Here is a 23,140-nt window from a genome sequence, read left to right on the forward strand (position 1 = left end):
GTTAGGAATGCAGGAGGAGAAAGAGCAAAATTAAGATTGAACTAGAATAAGATTAATTTTGGGTTTATGTTTAAAGTTTGAGGTGATTATCAGACATTCAGATGAAGATGTCTGGCAGGCCGCTGGATATATATGGTTCTGCTCTGAAAAGATATATTTGAGCTTATTAGCAAGAAAGTGGCACTTACACCATAAAAATAAACGAGATTGCTCTCAGGTGTGAAGTTTAAAGAGAAGAGTGTCCTCAGAAGGTTGAGGACCTATATAGTGTGTATGACATGGGCAGAGGAAGAAGCTGTTTGAAGGAGATTTAGGGGGAATGTTCTCATAGGTGGTAGGAGAACCCAGGAAGTGATGTCTTATGTAGAGGAGAGGATTAAGCAAGCAGGGAGTGGTTAACTGTCAAATGGCCAGAACAGGCTAAGGCTGAGCACATGGACTGTTACCATTGGAGCTTGAAGGAGTTTAGGAAGGTGAAAAAAAACTACTCCTGTGACACTTAAATGGAAGAGGAGGTAGAAATTTGGAGGATTTACTTTTCAGAACTTGACTGAGAATTGATGGGTAGATGTAATGAGTTACACTATGTAGCAGACATGTAGCTCTCTCCCTGTCTTCCGTAAAGGAGAGGGGCAGAGCCAGTGGAAGTTGGACTTGACCTCTCCAGCTCCCTTCTGCTGCTGAGCTTCTGTCAAAGAATGGAACTTCTAGCCCAAGGGTTTGTAGTCTTTTTAATCTGTCCCTGCTGTTTAGTTTTCTGATTCTGTATAACAAATATCATCCATTTAGCGGCTTAAACACACATTTATAAAAATAACAAATAAGCTTATTATAACGGTTTCTGTGTGTCATTAGTCTGGGCATGTCTGGGTCCTGTGCTTCATGGTCTTTCACGAGCTGCAGTCCAGGTGACTGCCACGGCTGGGCTCTCCTCTGGACGTGTAATGGGGAAAGGATGTGCTTCCAGGTGTACTCACAGAACTTGGATGTTGGAAGGATTCAGTTCCTTGCTGGCTGCTGGCTGGAGGCTGGCCTCATTTCTTTCCTGTGTGATCTTCTCTACCATGGTAGCTTACCTCATCAAACCCACCAAGACAGAATGAGGGTCTGCCAGCAAGATTGAAGTCCCTGCCTCCTGCAAACTTATCACAGAAGTGACATCACCATTGCCATATCCTGTGGATTAGGAACAACTCACAGGCCTCACCCACATTCAGGAAAGGGAATTATACAAGGGAATGAATGCTAGGAGGTGGGAATCATTGGGCAGATGAGGAACCTAGAGACTGCCTGCCATAGAATAGAACTCCAGGATACATCTCTTATTCTTAGGACTTTTGCAGCATGCCCTCAAGCAGCTTGAGGTCCATGGTTGAAGGTAGTGATTTACTTGATGCCAGCAGACATTTTCATACAGGAGATGAAATGTGATCTGAACTTTGAAGCAGTAGCTTCAGAATTTCCGTGTATAAGAGGGGCTTAGGGATAGAGTAGTAGTCTGATTAGCAGGGGTTACATACAAGCACAGTTTATTTGGGGTAGTTTGGGAGGTAGTGTTAAAGCCTTCTCAAGCCACACCTTGAGACTGACACTGCCCTGAAGAATGCAGAGATTTTGGCTAGCCAAGAAGGGATGAGGAACCAGGATTAAACTGGTCATTCCAGGCAGAGAGAACAGCAAGAATTGGGCCTTGACAGGGCATGGTGTATTTTGGGGAGAAGGTAAGCAGTTTTATGAAGATGAATCATAAAGTCCATAGAAGGTCATGGAGAAGAGTGCAGATGGAAGGGAAGTTTGGAAAGTTGTATGCCTTCAGAGGAATTGGAACTTGGTCCTATAGGCAGACGGGGGACTTTAAACTGGAAGAATGGTATAATTTAGATCTGTGTTTGAGAACAACTTATCTCCGGCTGCAGCAGGAGAATGATAGAGGGATGGGAAGGTGCTTCTGCCCTTCAGGTCTGTCTCATTGGGTGTTGGAAGGAGACAGGAAGGGGTGCTAGCAGTCCCAGGAACCAGTCCTGCTCATTCATGTCTATGTCTCCTGCTTTTTTGCTTTTTTCCTCCCGTACTATTTAAAGAACAGCTTTACACATCATGTTAGCACCTGATTTTCAAAAGGGAGGGAAATTGGCATCCATGGTAGGTAGTGACACTAGTGAGTGCTGTCAATCAGCAACTTGTGATGTGACTTGGAAACTTAGGATAGCTGGGGGTGTGTGTGTGTTGTTGGGCTAGGATTTGTGTGGGTGTTACCTCTATCCTTGACTGCCCACCATTTACTTTGATGAAGCAGACATTTTTGGGTTTCTGTAGATTGCGATATTCATCTAGGTGACATAGTACTCTATTTGGTTCCTATTCCTTTCACCATTGACTCACAACATTTACTTCCCAGTGGTGTTACGAATTACCATGGAGGTCCCATGGATCTCTGGAGATCATTCATTATCCGTAAGAATGGGGGATGCTTTTGATTGAGAAGAAATTGGAATTATATTTTTGAGAAGAATCACAAAATAAGTCATAAATTTGGAAAAGCATGATACTAGGTACCTAGAATTATCTCCTGAATTTCCAAGTTAGATTGTATTAAATTTACCTGAGAAAATGGTAGTGAAGGTACCACAGAATAAGAGCAAGATTCCTTATTGCTTCCGGTCTTTTTTATTATACAAAACTACATGTCAGTGATTTATTTGATTGTTGTTAATAGATGGTTGGAATGGGAACCGGTTGGAAGGATGGACTTGAACCACCTGCTTACGTGGCCTAGAGATCACTCCAACCATGACTGCTTTAGCTTCTGGAAACACTATAATCTCGTTCAGACAGGTGGCAGTGGGATCAAACTCTAGCCCAGAGGAAACCAGGGAAGAAAGAGTCCAGCTTAAGCACAACAGGAAGGAAATTCAAGTCTGGGAACATTCTCAAGCCTCTTACATTAGTCATAATCAGTAATGATGATTTTACAAATCAGCAACCCTCCAGTCTCAGGATTTTGTAACAACAAAAGTTTATTTCTTGCTTACCCAAAATCATACATGCTGTCGAGGTGACCCTTTTCATCTTCTCCAGGGTCATGTCAGTAGAAGGAGAGAGGTGGAAGAGGTATATGTAACTGCCTTAGTTTGGAAGTGAGAAACATCACGTTTCCTTACAGCTTATGAGCCTGAACCTATTATTTGGCCCCAGCTCATTGTAAGGGTGCCAGGGAAATGTGAGAAACACATGAAACACTGATCTTCGCTAGACTTCTGGACTGCTTTGACCTCTCCTAAAAGCTCTTCTGTCAAGAAGGTATGTTAGAATTGGTCACCTTGATGGACTGTAATACAGGTGTTTTCCTGATGCAGTGCCTTTCAGGGGCAGTAGGAAGGGCTGATCCTATAGCGGGCTCTGGGCTCTGGCATCAGAATCTGAATTCTTGATCCACCACATCCTGCGTGAGCAAATTATTAAGCTATTCTGCCTCAATTTCTTTATTGGTAAAATAGGGTCACTAATAGGACAGTTGTAAGTATAAAATGATTCTTAAATGACTAAAGTTTAGAATACTGCCGTACTTATCATCACTGTTAGCCTTAAGAGTAAGTCCTTTTTAATCCTGTGTCAGCAAGATCATTGTCCATTTGCATGTGTGTATGTTAGGAGCTAATAAGTTATCCTCATGTATGTTTATGGTTTTATCTATAGAGGAAAGAAATGTTGATGCTGGTTAGTTTCAATTAAAATATTTGAGCATGTTCATCTTAATTAAGGGAAAGGTTAAAACCCAATTCCTCAGAATGCATTTGTAAACACTGGATGCTTTATTTTTTCATTTAAAATTTAAAAATATTTAATTTATTTATTCATGAGAGACAGGCAGAAATACGGCAGAGGGAGAAGTAGGCTCCCTGCAGGGAGCCCGATGCGCGACTTGATCCCAGGATCCCGGATCACAACTTGAGCTGAAGGCAGATGCTCACCCACTGAGCCACCCAGGCATCTCAATACTGGATGCTTTAGAGAGGTTTTGGTTGTGCATGGTTTTAATCCTCTGGTGTGCCTTCTGTGGCTTCTCTTAGGTATTCGAGGGAATTAAATCTGCATCTTTTAATTGTGCTAATTTCTTTTAACTTAGGTACCCCAGTAATAATGAACAAGGCAGCTCTCAGAACTGATTTCACTGTGCTCCAGAGAATTCTGCATTACATTAAGGATCTCTCAACATATCACTGTATTGACAGGGCTGGGAGAGTGACAAGCAAGCCATTAGGAATAGTTGACCTCTCCGGCAATCTGTGCTCTTTTCTCATCAGCAGTTTCCAAGGAAGCCTTCAGCAAGATGTGTGACATTCAGCTGATAGCATTTGCAGTCAGTCTAAAAAAGCTCTAAACCCATGGCCTTTTAGAGTGTGTCTCCTTTAGGAAAAATCATTAGTAAAGCTTGAGGCTGAGGCTGTTAGGTATAAAGTGGATTTTGTGCTATAAGGTAGAAACTGAATCATATAGCTTCAATTTTAGTGAAGGGCTGAGAATTTATGTACTGGAGAGCTAAGTAAGTGCCCTCTTTCATATCAGGGTTTGCAAACATTAATGGCTAGGAGCAATAACAGGTAGGAAACTTTCTTCTGTGGCCTGGGTGGAGTGTTTAATGAGCTTGTCTCACAACCAACACATACCTGTATCTGCCTGCAGTTGGGATGGTGAAATGGAAGGGCTTGGAAACCCTTCTTTCTAGATCACTGCATCTTTTCAAGGAAAGCTACTGTGCCACCAAGCTCTCTCTGCCTAGGAGGGAGAAACTGCAGAGAACACGACAGAAACATGCCCTGTTTGAACCTGCAGAGGAACTAGCCAACCAGTTTCCACATACCAAGCTCGAGAGCCATGTACCATGGACAGAATTTATATAAGGTAACTCTTGTTTGCAAGACATCGTGTTCTCAGGTGTGGTGTCACAGTTGTACATAAAATGATAAATGGGTTAAGTTATAACTGAGCAGATGCTATTGGAACTCAGAGAAGAGAGGGTACAAGAATGAGAGACATGCAGGGGGACAATGGAAGGTAGAGACAAATGTGGCATTTGTGAGTAGGGGTAAGTGGGGGGTGAGTAGGGCTCTGATATGAATCCTGGCCCTATTGCTTAATTACAGGAGATCAGATGGAGGCAGTTTACTTGCTTGTGCTCAGTTTTCTCCTCTATGGAATGGGGATCATAATAGTAATTACAGCATATAGTAATTATGAGTTAATGGATGTAAAGTACTTAGGATGCTATCTTGACATACTGTGAGTACTCAGTTGTATTAGCTCTATTGTTTAGGATCTCTTGGAGAAAAATTAGTAAAACGCAGGTTGAGGTTTATTGTGAAGCATCTCTAATGTGATGTGATGCTAAGGAATTTGGATTTAATCCTGTAAGCCTTAAAAATGTTATGTAAAGAGGTGGCACAAAGAAAGCATTTTAAAGATATGGGAACATCAGCAGAGTGGTCTAGGATGGGTCTGAGGTGGAAGAAGACTTGCAGCAGGAAGACTGAGAATCTCTTGGAATAACTAACACAAGTGTGTACCAGCGCGTTGGACCTTTCCCTTTCTTTGCAGTATGGAGATGTGTAATTAGTGGTTGAGAGAATAATGGGGGAGAGAATTTAGAGACTCTCCCAGACTAGACCTCCATAGACATGCCATTCACTTTAGTTTCATCCCTGTTAATTCTTTGAATTGATTTTGAGCTTTATTTCATAAAATACTTAAAGAGTATGTATGATAAAATTACAAGAAAAAGAAATATGGCCATCATATTTCATTAAGCACAGTTCAGATTTGGTCCAGCAAATGATTTCTTCCTTATCCAATTTTATTTTTCTCTATCTGAAAAGTTTTGGTGACTCCTGTTCTCAATTTTCTGTTGTTCTTAATTGGGGTCCTATGCCTGTGCTTGCTTGATTTTTTTTTTTTCCTGTGCTGTCTCTCTTTTTCAGATAAAATACTGGAAATATCATGTCTCTGAATTCCAGAAATTTTCATTTAAATCACTTTGCTTCCTACAGAGATCTGCATCATGAATTAATTTTTGTTGATAAGCAGAAGTGTATGATTCCTGTCCTTCGTGCAAAAAGAGTGCTTGGTAACATTCTAGAATTGTTGCCCTGTGTGCCGGGAGCCAAGTTGTGGAATCTGGTCCTAAAGGTCCTAATGAACAAGCTAGAGCTAGTTGGGGAAAGTAGGTCCTCCTGGATATTCTGGGTCTTTATCACTGATCTTCTCTTGTTTCTTGAGAAGGTGTGAAGCTGCTGTGATGGTATTTTTATGCCTCTGACTTGGCACCAGTAGCTTTTAGGTAAATGGATTTGAGGTCCAAAAAAAGGTGAAAGTGGCCAGAGTGTGATTTGAATGATATAAAACTCACACCTCTCTGGGGGTTCTGGAGAGTGAATGTGGGATCCAGGGTCACATTATCCAGTCCCTGATAATTGAATCATGAAGAAGAAGCACTGTCTTACCTCAAAATCTCATTTGAAAATGTAAACAGGGAAGCCCCGGTGGCGCAGCGGTTTAGCGTCACCTGCAGCCTGGGGTGTGATCCTGGAGACCCTGGATCGAGTCCCACATCAGGCTTCCTGTATGGAGTCTGCTTTTCTCTCTGCCTGTGTCTCTGCCTGTGTTTCTGCCTCTCTCTCTGTGTGTGTCTCTATGAATAAATAAACAAAATCTTTAAAAAAAAATGTAAACAGTCTCACCTAAAAAATAAGAACTGAATGCTAAGTAAACTTAAAAAAAAAAGCTCTCAAACTGTAAAAAACAGATGCTTTCTTTTGGCAGTTTTGCTTGTCAAACCTAAGCTGAATGTGAGTGGTGGCTAACTCTTAACCATTAATTTGGTGTCTAGATGGAAATGAGTCTGAATTCTCATTTCAAAATCTTATGTTAATTTCTGCCTTTGGCTGGCTAGGTGAAAAAAGTGTCATTGTGTAGTAATTCAGAATCATACTGTGTAGCATTTTAGGCCAAATGTGAGCCTGTCATGGCCACATGTAAATTTGCATATTTTCTTTTATTTCATTTATTTCACAGCCAGCTGAATTGATAGGATTGTCATCTGACTGAGATCAGCCTGCGTGCCCTCATGCTGATGCCTCCTCTGCTTTGGTGCTGGATCTTGGATGCGGGATAAAGTCCAGAGGACTCAGCTAAGGCCACAAGGATTCAGCCACACAGGTGTCCTGTAGGCCACCTGTGGAAAAGCCCGCCCATGTGCTTTTCCTTTCTAAGGCCAAATGTAAAAAGGAGAGGATATTTCTTCTTTAGGATGGCATTCCTGCTTTGTGGACTTTTTGTGAAGTTATTCTCTCCATACTGTAGGGTAGATCATCATTAACACAACATGGTGTTTCATGCTGCTCTCTCACTTTAATTGAGGTAAATCTCGACTCTCATCTTCCAGTACTCAGCTTGATGCAGGTTTACCACACTGGTATCCTGTCATATCTAGGCGTCTCTTTCCTTTGTTATTTTAGACTCCTTTGCCATGAACAATCCAGAACTTGCTAGTCTACCTTCATTTTCTCTTCTCCAGTCTAAGGCCAAGTGATTTTCTTTTGATGCCCTTTGGTATTTACAAGAGTCAGATGGTTTTTGTCAGGGATTCAATTTCATACCCTCTTGGCTTGTTGTCAAAACTGCCAGTTGCTAGTGAGTTTGCCTACCTGGACTCCGTTAACCTGGAGTCTGGGGTGAACTTTTACCCTAGTTAGGAGCAATTCCCTCCCTGTTGTCCTGAGCTTAGTCACTCATTTTTATTCAGAGTATCATTTCTTACAGCTCACCCTGTTTGTTTTTTATAACTTCTCTTCTGATTTATTTCCTGGCTCATATAGTAGCCTGTTGGGTTTGAATCAAGTCATTCTGCATTCTCTTCTATTTTTGCTATTAATATTTACTATTATTAGTAGTAGTACAGGAGTTAGTATAGGCCAGACATTGTTCTCAATCTTGGGTGAATTGTAACTCCATCCTCATAAAAATCTTATGAGGGTGAGTACTCCTGTTATCCCTGTCTGGCAGATGGGGTGACAGGTACAGAGAGGGTAAGTGACTGCTCCAAGTCATCAGGTTACTAAGTAGGGGAACCAGGGTGTGCACTTAGACAACCTGGCTCTGGAGCCTGTTGTCTTAAACACTGCTCTATATCACTTGCTAGTTCTTGGTACCTCTACTCTCTGGAATATTTTTTTTCTTTTCTTTTTTCTTTTCTTTCCATTTAGAGTGGTGGCTGCCAGGATGGGTTAGTCCATTCATATGGATTTTAGTCACAATTTTATACAGGGAGTTGTGTTTGGGAAAAAACATTGGGCTTAGAATTAGATCTGGGTCCTGGCTTCAACATTTGCCTAATTGTGTGACTTTGGGCAAGCTTCTTTAACCTCTCTTACCTCAGTTTCCTTATCTTACAGTATGACCTAACTCATTAGCATTTGAGAGAACTAAATATGAGTATGTACCAAGGTGCTTTGCATATCTGAGATGTTCAGAAAATGGTAGTTATTATGCCTATTCTTAAAAATGTTGAGAACTTACAAATCTTTTTTAAAGATTTTATTTATTGAGAGATACAGAGAGAGAGAGAGAGAGAGAGACAGAGAGAGAGATAGAGAGAGGCAGAGACACAGGCACAGGGAGAAGCAGGCTCCATGCAGGGAGCCCAATGTGGGACTCGATCCCCGGTCTCCAGGATCAGGCCCTGGGCTGAAGGCGGCGCTAAACCGCTGAGCCACCCGGGCTGCCCAGAAATATCTATTTTTAAAAATATTTTATTTATTTGAGAGAGCATGCACCCATGGGTGGGAGGAGGGCAGAGGGAGAGGGAGAAGCAGACTCCCTACTGAGCAGTCCCCATGCCATGGGGCTTGGTCTCAGCACCCTGAGATCATGACCTGAGCTGAAGTTAGATGCATAACCCCGCCTGAGATACCTAGGCACCCCTAGAAATACCTATTTTATATTCACATTTAATCAGTCAATTCTGGTTTATAATGGATGGGATCAAAGAAAGAGGTTTCTCTTAATTTTCATACAGTTTGGGAGAAAGGGAAGACTTATTTATTATTGTCACTTAAATGCTGAAGGGATAGGAGAAAGTTTTTTGCCACTTAAATGAAGATGAAATACTTTTAACATCTAGTTAAGTATAAAGTTATCTATGTTTTGCACATTTTCCCCTGTTTATCTTTAAAAAATATTGACTCATTTAGTAGTCTAGCTATAGTGAAGGTCCTTATAAATGTTTTCTTTGCTTTCAGTAAATTGCAGTCTTTTAAACTGATTTCAAATTTTATTAGGTGGTATTAAGCCATCCACAGTTACTGCCTTAACGGGGCTGAAAAATCACTTAATTTTTGAGTCACTGTTCTGGGTATGCTTTGTATGCTGAACTTTCTACCTCTCCACCTCGCTCAGTCTCTTAAAATAAGATGACTGACCCTCTTTGGGTAGCATTTTGTCTGTTTGATATTTGCCTTTAATTTGTTTTGACTCTACAGATAGTTGTTTTCTTTTTTTCTCTTCATTTATTTAATAGTTTTCTACTGAAAAGCTTTTTTGGGGGAAGGTGTATAATGAGGGTGTGGTGTGTGTTATAAGCAGCAGGTTATTTTGGTAAACTGAGAATTAACACTTTATTAAAGAATGTTTTTTTCTCTGAGTTTGTTGAATGGTAGCAGATGTCTGAGTTTTGTTTTAATGACTGAGTCCTTTGGAGAACTGTGCAAAGGTGGCTTTTGTGCAAGAACTTTGGCCTGCCTTAATTCCTGGGGTTACTTGCCATAGCCAGGTTAGGTAAATGATTACAAGTAGCAGAACACAGCCCTTTGAAAATTCTCAAATTTGCTTTTAAGAGTTCCAGTAATGCTGCACTTATCCAAAGGTCACTTTTTCAGTTACCTAATAGAAATCATAGAGTAGAACATGAGAGCTAGAGATGAGCCAGCCATTCAGGTGACCTCTGAGTTGACCCTTCAGTGTGGCAGTGAGGAAACTGAGGCCAACGGAGGGAATCCCTATGCCAGTGATATGGTGGCAGAGCCAGAGAAGGCAAGAGCCTGGCTCTGTAGTCAGATGCCTTGGGCTGCCTGCACATGCAAGCGCAGCTCCCTAAAGGGTCTGGGGATTTGGGAAAGTTGCTTAGACTCAGGGCCTTGTTTCATCATTTGCCCAAAGTGAATAATAATTCTACCTGTGCTGTGCTTTGTGGTTTCTGGAGTGTTTTCTCATTCAATATCTCATTTGATGCTCACAGAATCTCTCAGGGAGATACGCCTTTTATTACTGAGTGCTGGGGGGATCCCTGGGTGGCTCAGCGGTTTAGCGCCTGCCTTTGGCCCAGAGCGTGATCCAAGAGTCCTGGGATCGAGTCCTGTGTCGGGCTCCTGGCATGGAGCCTGCTCTCCCTCTGCCTGTGTCTCTGCCTTTCTCTCCTCTCTGTGTCTATCATGAATAGATAAATAAAATCTTAAAACAACAACAACAACAACTTATTACTGAGTGCTGGCTCAGGGTCACCCAGCTTTTACATGGCAGGACCAGCACCTTGTCTTGTAACATAGGAGTGCAGCTGAGAACCAAGGTATTGTGTCCCAAAATATTCCCTCCAAAGTAGGCACATAAGGATTACAAAATTCATGCTTTAAAACTCGTGCATTGTGTGATTTTAGATAGTTCCTTTCCTGAGAGCAGATTTGCCTTTAGTTACAATTCTAGAGAAATGCCTAGTCTACATTGTTCTTCAGCTATACCAGCATGGAAAGTGAAAGGAAAAATGTCAGATACAGTATTGTTATAAAAACAAACAGAACCATGATTTCTGCCACTGATATCCTCTTCCTGCCCCAGTAGACTGGCTGGGACATGAGCATGAGTCTCTGGGTTTCTTTCTGGTTCTGAAGGGGTCCTTCAGGTGTAGCTATGGAAATCCCACTTCCCACCCCTGCACATCTGCAGTCATGCCTGCATGCACAGGGAGGTGGGCCCCATGCCTGTGCTGCAGAGATTGCCAGGCTGATGGGAGAGGGTCTCCTTCCAAATAGGATTGGCTTTGGGATGCAGTTCCCATAGCAACGGTGCCACAACCCACTTAATTGACTTGTTTTTTATTATTTTCTTCTGTTTGGCCAGGAACCTTGGATAGGCCTAAAGATTATTGCATTGGTGTTGTATTAGATTAAAAATTGTTCTGTAAATTCGTATAACCTGATTGGAAGGCAACTGGAAGATATATGTTTTAATTTATTCATGCCTTTTCACCTAGAGATTTCCATGTAAAAGAATGTATCCTAGAAACAGTTGTTATATGTTTGCAAAGATCTAGGGAGTTTATCAAAGCATAGTTTATAAAAAGCTCTTTATTGGAGCTTGGTTGAATAAGTTATGATATATTCCTAGAATGGGATATTATACAAGGCCTAATTGAGCTTTGTACGTACTACTCTGAAAAGGTACCTCAAATAATTAAGAAGGGCTCACTGAAGAATCGTAGGGAAAGAGTAATCCAATGTTGGTTTGTAACATCATATAGAGTGAGAGGGGAGTGAGAAACCATTGAGGAAGAAAGGAATGAGGAAGAAAAATGTGTTCTATTAGTTCAGAGGAGGGGTGGAGGGAGTGTAACATTATTGAAGAGGACTTTCCACTTTATAAACTTCTCTGTGTTGTGTAAATGTTTAAATAGTTTTATTTGTTGCTTTTGCATTCAGAAAAACTGAAGACAAAACCAACAGATTATCGTCAGTAACTCAGCCAATGCCATGACCAGTCTTGGTTCTCTGGGAGGGCACATTCTCTTTTATGCTGCTGAGAGGTTCCAGAAGGGGACTGCAATTTCTGGCTGTCTCTTGGGGAGACTCTTAGCCCTGCTGTCAGCCAATAGCACCAAGAAGTCCGATGGGCATTCTCACATTAGAGCCTTCATTCAGTGAAAACCCTGGCTGCTCTCTGCCTTGCACTGCACCAATACACACTCACCATGGACACCCACACCCATTCTTGCATACTCACCCTCCTCTCCACTTGCAGTCCCCAGGATACCTGTGGGATGAGTAGCGCTTTAGGCCTTAGCTCTGAGACCTCTACAAACATGTCGTGTTGTCTGGTTGCCCAGCTGGCAACAAGTTCCTGGGAAGGCCTGATAATGAAGAAGGAGACAGAAAAAGTATAGAAATATAAACCAAGGTCTCAAAAAAACCCATCCTAATTCAAACTCCATTCAGCGTTGGTGCAAATAGCCCAGTGAGCCTCACTGTATGAACATGGAGTCGCTGAGGTTTATGATAACTTTGGACAGGCATCAAGAACAGGCAAAATACTGTTTAAAACACTCTGTTCAGGATGGCAGAATTGTGTGCAATAATACGTTTTAAAACATTCTCTTAGAATTTCTTTAATAGTGTGATACATTAAAGTGTCAGTTATCTGGAAAATTTCTGAGGTGGAACCAGTGGTTCCACTGACTTCAAAGCCAAAATCCATCTTCTTGGAACTCTGTCTCCAAAATAAAATGCTAACTTGAAGCCAAAAATCTTTCTGGAAACTCCTCCACCCTGGAGCAATATCCTGAATTGTCAATTCTGCATAAGCCAGCACTCTGACAGAAAGGACTTCAGAAGAGACTTCACAATTTTTTTCTGAGGAAGGAGCCAAATTTCCACCCACCTATGTATCACAATAGGCTTTGTGGTTCCTTTGTTATTATTAGATTGATTTATGAAGAGGAGAAGCCAGTGCCTCTGGCGCTTCCTGTCTTGGCCTAGACAGATAGAACCACAATCATAGAGACATCGATGCTCTCTTCAAGGTGTATTTGTGTCTTATGCAGAGCAGAAATAAGATTTTTAAAAAAGTATTTGGTAACTTTAAATTAGTGGATTAATTCAACAAGCCCTATTCACAAATTTATTAAGCATTAGTGAAAAATCCACTGCGTAAGCTGAAGCAGTAGGGCATGCTACAAGGAATCAATTTTGTCGTGGGACTTAATTGGTCCCTGACTGGACTGAGGCATTATAATATTGGCATGGAGAACCGTGGGTGTCAGGATTATGGCCTCTGTTGGGTCTCTCATAGTAGTGACTAGATAAGGTGCTTGACCTGGAGGCCAACCCCAGTGCAGGGGTCTTAAATCTGGCTGCCCACTGGAATCCCCTGAGTGACTGACAGTCCTCCAGGCCCAGGTCTCTTCCCAGACCGAGGCATCAGCATTTTTTAAACTTCCCAAGTGAGTCTGTTGTGCTGCCAGGATTGAGTGTTCCTGCAGTCCAGATGCATTGGTGAATATTTGATCTTGTGTAGAGAAGAGCTCTCTGATGGATGAGGAGGAACAGTGTTTAATTCCCATTCTTGCCTTCCTGTCCTCATGTCCATTTGAAGAAATAAGCTTACCTTCTTCTTGATAAATCACACATGTAATATCGTAAATTAAGAATGGTATGAAAGAGAACAGAAGGCTTAGGTTGAAAATGTAAAATGAGATGGAAATGAGGCTTAATATAATTTTAGAGAGACCTTAAGGGCCTGTTCTGACTTTGGCTCTCAGTTTTGTAGCAGCCAGTGCCGAAGGAAAGCCTCCAGTGATTCCCAGGCTTTGTTCCCTCTGCTCTTCCCTGGGGTATTTGGGCTGGGTACAGTGCTGTGCTAGGGCGTTTGTGTTTTCACATTGTGTGTGTACACATATGCACATACCTGTGGTTTGAACGAGGCTCAGTACCCCTTGTGATTCATTGGAATAATTCCTGCATGAAGTAGAACAGCTGGAACACATTAAATATCAACATTGACGAAACTGTGCCACACTGGATAAAGATTCATAAATAGAGAGTGGACAAGAGTATATGCTATAAGTATCTATTTATATGAAACGGACAAATCAGTTTATACTGACAATTCCAGTTTAATGCGACAGAGGCAGATCAGGGCTTTCTTGGAGGCAGGATGAGGCAGGTGCATTGATTGAGAACGGTACAAGGGTATTTGTTGGGGTTATAAAAAAAATATTTTCTATCTTGATGTGGGTACGGTTAATTATCAATAAACTACATAAATAAAGCTTATTTTTTCAAGTTTTTATTTAAATTCCAGCTAGTTAACATACAGTATAATATTAGGTTCAGGTGTGGAATTTAGTGGTTCATCACTTACATACATTACCTGCTGCTTGTCAGAATCAAGTGCCCTCCTTAATCGCCATCTTCTGTTTCACCCATCCCCCACTCACCTCTCTTCTGGTAACCCTCAGTTTATTCTCAAAAGTTAAGGGTCTGCTTCCTGGTTTACCTCTTTTTTGTTCCCCTTTGGTTCATTTCTTCTGTTTCTTGAATTCTACATATGAATGAAATCATATGGTATTTAGTTTTCTCTGACTTATTTTGATAAAGCTTATTTTAAAACAGTGAACAGAGAAAGTAGACAAGTGTGCTGGTGTTGCTGTGTACCTGGTGTTTGTATCTCATGAGCATTTTTCCAGGGACGGGCATAGTTATTTTCTCAGTGCTTAAAAAACTTGTTTCTTAAACACATGTTGTAGTTTCTCATCTACACTGGCAAGGGTGCAATCAGTAAAGTTAATTCCAAAAAACTTCCAAAATAAATTGCATTACTCGTTGAAGCTCCCCCCACCCTTTTCTTTGATGTGTATGATTGAATGTGGTTATGTCTGGGATTTACTCCATGATGGAATAGAATCTCAGAATAAATACATCGTGCTAGCTCATAGTATGACCAGGGCCTGCCTCTAGCATGGAAAAATTAAGCTAAAGATGTTACTTTTTATTCTCTTAAAGTATTATTTTTCAAATTCATAATGAGCTCTTTTTTTCTTTTTTTTTTTCCCTAAATCTTTCTGGCTTTGTTTTCTTGCCTTCTTTCTTTTTTTATTTAAATTCAGTTAGCCAACATATAATACATCATTAGTTTCAGATGTAGTGTTCAATAATTTATCAGTGCTCATTACCTCACATGCCCTTCCTATGCCCATCACCCAGTTACCCCATCACCCCCACCTACCCTCCAGCAATCCTCAGTTTGTTTCCCAGAGTTAAGAGGCTCTCATGGTTTGTCTCCCTCTGATTTCTTCCCATTGTTTTCCCTCCCTTCCCCTATGATCCTCTGAGCTGTTTCTTATATTCTACATGAGAATGAATCCATAGGATAATTGTCTTTCTCTGATTGATTTCACTCAGCATACTACTCTACAATTCTATCCACGTCAATGTAAATGTTAGGTATTCATCCTTTCTGATGGCTGAGTAATACTACATTGTGTATATACACCACATCTTATTTATCCATTCATCTGTCCATGGACATCTCCACTCTTTTCACAGTTTGGCTATTGTGGACATTGCTGCTATGAACATTAGGGTACAGGTGCTCCTTCAGATCACTACATCAGTATCTTTGGGGTAAATAAAATCCCCAGTAGTGCAATTGCTGGGTCGTATGGTAGCTCTATTTTTAACTTCTTGAGGAACCTCCACACTGTTTTCCAGAGTGGCTGTACCAGTTCACTGTGGGACCCAGGAAATTTAACAAAAATCCCCTACCCCTGGACAAGCAGAGCAGGACTGACTCCATTTTGTGCTGCACCTGCCTGTGCTGACCTGCTTATTGCTTAGGGCACTGCCCCACCCTAGTCAAGCCCAGGGCACACCCTAATTGGAAATCGGCTCAGTGATAGGCCAGTTCAAATGGATACTTTAGGGTAAAATGTAATTCAGTCGGCCCCCTGCGTGTGGACCGATATGACTGTGCAACTTTCTGCGTATCCCATTGGCCACTGGCCCCTATAAAGCTGCTACGCCTCTTGGACTCGGGGTCCAAGTCCCAAGTCTCTGCTCGGCTGTGTCGGGTATACTTGGACCCAAGCTTGAGCTCGTAAATAAACCCTCGTATGTTTGCATCGGTGTCGGCTCCTTGGTGGTTTCTCGGATTCGCAATTGGGCACAACATTCACATTCCCACCAACAGTGTAAGAGGGTTCCCCTTTCTCCACATCCTCTCCAACATTTGTTTCCTTTCTTGTTAATTTTAGCCATTCTCACTGGTGTGAAGTGGTATCTCATTGTGGATTTGATTTGTGTTTCCCTGATGCAAATGATGCGGAGCATTTTTTCATGTGTCTGTGGCCAGTTGTATGTCTTCTTTGGAGAAATGTCTGTTCATGTCTTCTGCCTGTCAGGTTTGGTCTGGTTGGTAGTGAAATGAAATAGAGCGGCCAGGCGAAGGTGGGTGGAGGCAAGCTGTGAATGGAGACACTCTCGGGGAGGTTCCGTGGCCCGCAGGGGTGAGACCGGGCAGGGGTGAGACCGGGGAGTCTCGGGCTGGGGAAGTGGCGCGAGGCCATAATACGGCAGGCTTTTATAGGAAAGGGTAGGGTGGTGTCAGTGTAGGGCGATAGCTGCTTATGTCCATATATATGTGGTAGCGGTTAGAGAAGGTACGGTTTTTGTTTCCTGCACAGGTCCTGTTTCTCCACGATGACGTGTCCTTGGGTGGTCCGCTGGTGTCGGGAAAGTCTGGACGCAAGGGCAGCGAGATGGAGGATCCGCCGCTGTTTTGTTGGTGCCTCCCGTTCGTTCCCTTGACCCCGCTGGCCCAACACTGCCCATTTCTTGACTGGATTCTTTGTTTCTTGGGTGTTGAGTTTGATAAGTTCTTTACTAGCCCTTTATCTCTCTACCTCTTGGACTTGAAAGCCTGTTTCCTTCCCCAGATTAGGGAAGGTCTCAGCTACAATTTGCTCAAATATACCTTCTTACCCCCCCCCCTTTTTTTCTTCTCTCTGGGGGACCGAAATAATTCCAGTATTGTTTTATGGCATCACTGATTTCTCAAAGCCTCCCATCTTGGTCCATTAGTTGTTTTCCTCTCTTTTCCTCCCTTCCTTCCTTTCCATCAACTTGTCTTCTATGTCACTTACTCTCTCTTCTGCCTCATTAACGCTGGCTGTTAGCATCTAATTTAGACTGCATCTCATTTAGAGCATTTTTAATTTCAGCCTGATTAGATTTCATTTCTGCACTAGGATTCTCTAGTGTCTTTTATGCTTTTTTTTGAGTCCAGATAGTTACTTTATAATTGTTATCTTGAATTCCAGCTCTGACATCTTACTTATATCCATATCAGTTAAATTTGTGGCAGAGGGTATTATCTCTGGTTCTTTCTTTTGTTGTGAATTTCTCCTCCTAGTCATTTTGCCCAGACAGGGATGGATGAACAAGTGAACAAAATAAAAAATATCAACCCTGACTCAAGCGAAATACACACTAGACAAATCTGAAGAGGTCAGAAACCTAAAAAAGAAAAAAAGAGGGGTGGGAAGAGAATATAATTGTCCAGGTGGACAAAACAGGGTAATCCACTTGGTCCTGAGTGTATTTTGGTCTGTGTATTAGAAGACCCTGAATCTCAAAATTGTAAAGAAAGCAAAACTTAATATATATATATATATACAAAAATAAAATTGAATACAATGAAAGGAAGCCAAAAATGAAGAATATATCTATAAAATGTAAATGTAAAAAATGAAAGTTAAAAAGAGACTTAAAGAGCTGATAAAATAGTTGAAAAAAAAAAAGGAAAATTTTAACTGAAATATAAGTGAATCATGAGAAGGAAACCTCGAGTTTTTTATACTGTTTTCCCCTAACCCTGTGCTCCCCCGCCTTCCACCTGGTTTCTGGGTGGGGCCTGCTGCCCTGGATCTCAGGTGTCTGTGTCTAGGTGGCAGTGGACCGCCCCTTGCCTGGGGCTTGACACAGTAGGAGCTGTTCCTGGTCTTTCTCTTTGGCTTTCTGCACCTCTTGAGAGGATGAGATGTGGTCTTGGGATCTGCAGCCTTGGAATTGCAGGATGCAGATCCTCACTTTGTGGGGCCACACCCTGTGGACTCCTGCAGTGCACCAGCACCATCCTCCCTGAGGGAAGGAGGGGGGTCGCTAGTTTCTGTCCTTTGAGGGGACCCCCGAGGAGAGCGATCCTCCTGTCGCCCGAGCACCCGGTACCCGTGATGTCCCTCTTGGGAAAGGGTGGGGAGGCAGATAGCTGCTGCTTTTGTGCCCTTTGCAAGGCTCCTGGCTCAAAGAGCTGGTGCCAAATTCTGCAGTGCTTCAGTTTATGGTGAATGGAGCTGAGAACCCCCTTCCCCAGCTTGCAGACTGCATGGAGTTCCCTGCCCCAATGCTTGGGAGCTGTGCGGGCTCAGGCACCCCCGTTCTCTTAGCCTGGAGATCCTGAGACCATACTGTCCTACTTAAGGTTTCTGCCCCCTTCACCCCGGAGCACCTTTCAGACAGAGACAGCTCTCAGTGGAGCAGATTTCTATAGGTTCTGATTTTGTGCTGCAAGACTGTTTCCCCCATCCCCCCAGCTGTTTATCTTCCCATATATCCCCTCCCTTTCACTTCTCCTCACTCCTACCTTGTCAAAAGTGGTCGCTTTTCTATTTATATAGTTCCAGCCATTCTTTTCTTACATCTCAGGTTGAATTCATAGGTGTTCAGAATGATTTGATAGTTATCTAGCTGAAATCCAGTGGACCAGATGAACCCTTGATTGTTGGCTGTAGTTTGGCAGAAGCATCATAATGTTATCCAAAGGATCTATTGAGAAGAGATAACAGAGGCAGTGTGATCCAGAACATAAATGTAGAGACAGACAGACGTGCTGAGTGCCAGCCCTACCACTTACCAGTGGTAACCTCTAGCAAGTTAGATATCCTCTCTAACCCTCAGCTTCTTCATTTTAAAGTGAGTATGATAATAGACTAGAAGCCTTGTGATAAGGATTAACTGAGATAATGCATGTAAAACCTTTGGTGTTATGCCTGGTACATAATAAGTGTTTCTATGTTTGTAAAATGTATTTATTGGTACACATACCTACTCTATATAAATATACAAATTTATATATATATATATGTGTGTGTGTGTGTGTGTGTGTATATATACATATAAATTTATTGTGACCCACAGAGACACATACATAAATAAATAATATAGATCACAAGGAAGTTGGAACTAGCTTCTAAGATTTGCCAACAATCTGGTATAATGTCAGCTGGAACCTATCACAGGTCTTGGTAAGATAGGCTGAAATCAAGTCTCAAATTCTATCCCTTATTGGGATTTAGGGAAAAGCAAACCAAGTGCTAACAGTTGCCAACTGTTGAGAGGAACTTTGCACCACATGCTGTGTCCTGGACCATAGCCCCCACCAGACCTGGCAGCGGTTCTTGCTAGGAGCCACTTAGCCAAGACATCTAAATTTACCTTCCTTTTGGTAAAATACCTGTTATTACCCAGTGATGAAGGTAGGGGAAAGTTTATTGGCACATAAATTGGACTACTACTCTTGATTGATTCATTTTGTCCAATTATATGTTATTCTTTTATTCGTTAAATAGCTATTATGTACTTACTGTAAAGCAAGCATTGGGGTAAAATGTTGAACAAAAACATGTTGTCACTGTTCTGCTGTTTATAATCAGGTGGGATAGAAGGGCATCAGTAAGATAAAACTACCATGATGAATGCTGGGTGCATTCCTTGAGAGCCTAGAACAAAGAGAACCTGACATCACCTGGGGCTCAGGGAAGATTTTGCTGAAGACCTGATGGCTGAGCTGAGATCTGAAGGATGGGTTATAGTATGGTGGTGTGGTGTGTATTGAGTAGAGGGGAAAGCATGTGAATTGTCATCTAGGCACTGCTGGAAACCACTCTGGGTAGAACAAAAGAGTGAGAGAGAGAGAGTGATGTACGGTGAGTCCTGAAGAGGCAGGCAGATTATGCAAGGTCTTGTAGGCTATATTAATGCTTTTGGAATTTATAGTAAGAGAAATGAGAAGCCATTGAAGGTGTTCAAGCAAGAGAGGGAGGGAGAGATGGATGGAGGGCTGAAGAGAGATGCATACAAGACAGATAGACATAGTCAGAATTGGCTGGCGGCTATGGAGAATAGATTAGAAAGATCTAATATGTATGTATTATGTATTATGTATTATGTATGTATGTATTATGTATGTATTGTATGAATATGTAAAGATGTATAGGTGAGAGATAATGGCAATGAAGAGAGAATTTTGTTTGAGAATTAGGTGGTAACATTGACAGTATGTGCCAGATGTGGGGTGAGAGAACTGTATTCTGAATTGCAACTGCATTGTAGCTCCATGGACTTGAGCAAACAGTGGAGAGTTCAAGTTGGGAGTACAAGGATGTATTGAGTATGAATTACTACCTTTGAGACCTCCAAATGGACGTGTGCAGTATGCAATTAGACCAATGGTCTTGAGCTTAGAGGAGAGGTCTAGGACCAAGGCATGATTCTGAGCTATCTTGGACAAGTGAGCCTCCGGAAGGAGAGGGTCTAGGGGCTGAGTCAGGAAGTGGCCTTCAGGGATGGGCCTTAATGGCTGAGAAAAGGAGGAGGCTGAGTCTGAGGGAGCCTGAAAAGGAGTGGCTAGGTAGGCTGGAAGAAAACCTGGGGAGAGGATTGGAATGGTGAGCACACACAAACCTGTGCAATTAGCCACGGGTTAGCAACAGCCACCGGGAGACCTGTTGGCAGCAAGATGAGAGCTAGAGTGGAGTGGGTTGAGGAGTGAGGAGAAGGGAAGAAAATGGAGACATCATGTCTAGCGACTTTGTCAAGAGATTTGGTTGGTAGCTATAGGTGGGGTTGGGGTAGAGATATTGATAGGAAAGTTTCTTCTCCTCCCTTTAAACAGGAGACTTGAACATGTTTAAATATGGATGAGGAGATTAAATGTCAATGCAGGAAAGAGAAGGGTAATTTATACTGTTAAGGTTTCTAAGAATAGAAGAAGGGCTAGAAACTGGTATAAGGAAGGGATTAGGTTCAACTGGGCTATTATAATAACCAATGCAATCTTGGTGTATTGGTGACTTTTTTTTAATTTTTAATTTTTTAAAATTTATTTATGATAGTTACAGAGAGAGAGAGGCAGAGACACAGGCAGAGGGAGAAGCAGGCTTCATGCACCGGGAGCCCGACGTGGGATTTGATCCCGGGTCTCCAGGATCGCGCCCTGGGCCAAAGGCAGGCGCCAAACCGCTGCGCCACCCAGGGATCCCTTGGTGACTTTTTATAGATAAATTCTGATCCAGTTTTTCGATTTGATAGTGTTTCAGGACACATTTCCATTTCCTTGAGGGCAGAGGCTCCTATCTCCCTCAGTACTTAAGGACCCTATAGTAACTCAAAACTAGTATTTACATGATTGATAATGTGCCAAGAGAGTTACGTGGTATTTTTTTTACCCCTTCAGGTAAGAGAGAATTTTATAAAAATTAATGTAGTGGTGATTTCATTACCAAAAAGTTAAGTAACTGTATCATGTATCTTTAGATTTATATGGAATGACTTGGGTATTTTAGAAATTTATACAGCAAAACAAAATAACCCATAAGTGAATATTTTCTTTCAGGAAGTACTTTATATTATCTTCCAACTAGCATCTAAGAATGTTCCAGTACTAAATGTGCTTAAATTAAAGTAATTTTTATATGGATACAGAACTCAACTTTATATTAATAAGAAAGAATGAAAGGAAATAATGTAAAATGTTGACAAAATGAAGGGATTTTGGATTTTTATTTTTCCTACATTTTCTAACATTCTGCAATGAACATATGATACTTTTAAAATGAAGAAAATAGGCAATAAAAGCCAGCTTAAAAATTTTGTATATTATTCCACACACTGTTGTAATTATTTAAAAGGAAAATAAAAGTACTGGATTAAAGTTTACCAAAATATTTACAGGATTTTTTTCTAAGTTGTACTATGAATGATGGTGGTGTTGCTCTAGATTTTTGCTTTCCGTTTTTTGCTCAATATTTATTTTTATAATGGATAATATGTTTGATAAAAGTGAAAATATAGAAAAACACATTTCAGAGAGATGAACATCTTCTAAGAATCTTTCAGTGATAAACCTATGTATTTTAATGTGCCGGGTGGTGAAGATGTCATGATTGTCAATATAATTTTTAAGATTTCTTAAATACTCTGGTTGTGTATGTTTGGTTTATAATAGAACTTTAGAAAAATCTAAACAAATTTTTGAAATCCTGTATCATGGCATGTTAGGAGGTATTCAATGTCTTGTGTGGGTGTGTTCTAGATTCCAGAGAAGGAATTTTTAGATACTCTGGCTGTGTGTTTAGTTTCTTTTCTGAGTCTGGCCAATAATGATTTCTGAAAGGAATTATTTTGTGTGGTAGAACATGTGTCTTATTCTTAAGACATACTGAATTATGTTTTATCTTCTCCATGGTTTATCTTCTGTTTTCTTGTAAAATGCCAATTTTGGAGCCAAGTTAAAGGGTTCTTTGTCTTAGCAAAGCATGATTTCATTTCATAGTGATAGTTTGGTGCCAGTGACTTAGGCAGTAAGTTATAGAAGACAAACTGCTTCCTCCACACATAATGGTTTCCTTGAAGAGAGTGTGAGAGTGAAACAGTAGACAGACATAAATATAAAGGGAGTTTCATTCCCAGAGTACAGTTATATTGATGAAACCCCTTGCTGTGGATCTTAAGAATTTGGATCCTTATTGTTGAATGATGGTGAAAACGTCACATTTTTCATTTTCTAGCACTTGATTTACTTGACACCAGTTTCCTTATTTTAAAAATCACTAAGCATGAACTAGTGACATGTAATACTGAAAATCATTCACTGAAAATAGCCTATCCATATGTACCGTGAGTAAAATGTCAGGTGTTTTGGAGCATTAATGGAATTAATTTTGTAGTCATTGTATATGTAGCTTTCTGACCATGGTAATGTGTCTGCCAGAGCATATTAACCATTCAGATGTGTCTGGAGGCATAATGGTGTCCATCATTTACATTTAAAAAATTATCATCTGATGAACTTTAGTTTTTAAAAAGATAGTGTAAGTCTGCATTTTTGTTCAAATATTAGTGCATAAGAGATTGCATGTTTCTGAAATTGAATTTTACTACAGAATGATAACGTATTTTATTGATTCTTTTGTTGTTTGTGAATGGTAATTAATGCAGATGGGAAAAACCAGGTTCATGACATGTGAAAAGAATTGACCACATATTAA

The 23,140-nt window shown here is 41.1% G+C and overlaps 1 protein-coding gene across 9 annotated transcripts in view; it reads left to right on the top strand.

Moving 5' to 3' along the window:
* The window catches only part of CCNY (cyclin Y), a 334,546-nt gene that overhangs the window by 170,898 nt on the left and 140,508 nt on the right, over positions 1-23,140 (top strand). Inside the window, exon 1 of one of the 9 annotated variants that reach the window (XM_072825250.1) lies at positions 15,986-16,006. The exons of the other annotated variants lie outside the window; for them this stretch is intronic. The gene's annotated coding sequence lies outside the window, so the exon portion shown is untranslated. Of the gene's footprint in view, positions 1-15,985; positions 16,007-23,140 lie in introns of those variants that run through there. 9 annotated transcript variants of the gene reach the window in all.

Source organism: Canis lupus, chromosome 5, assembly GCF_048164855.1.
Source record: "Canis lupus baileyi chromosome 5, mCanLup2.hap1, whole genome shotgun sequence".
NCBI lineage: Eukaryota > Metazoa > Chordata > Mammalia > Carnivora > Canidae > Canis > Canis lupus.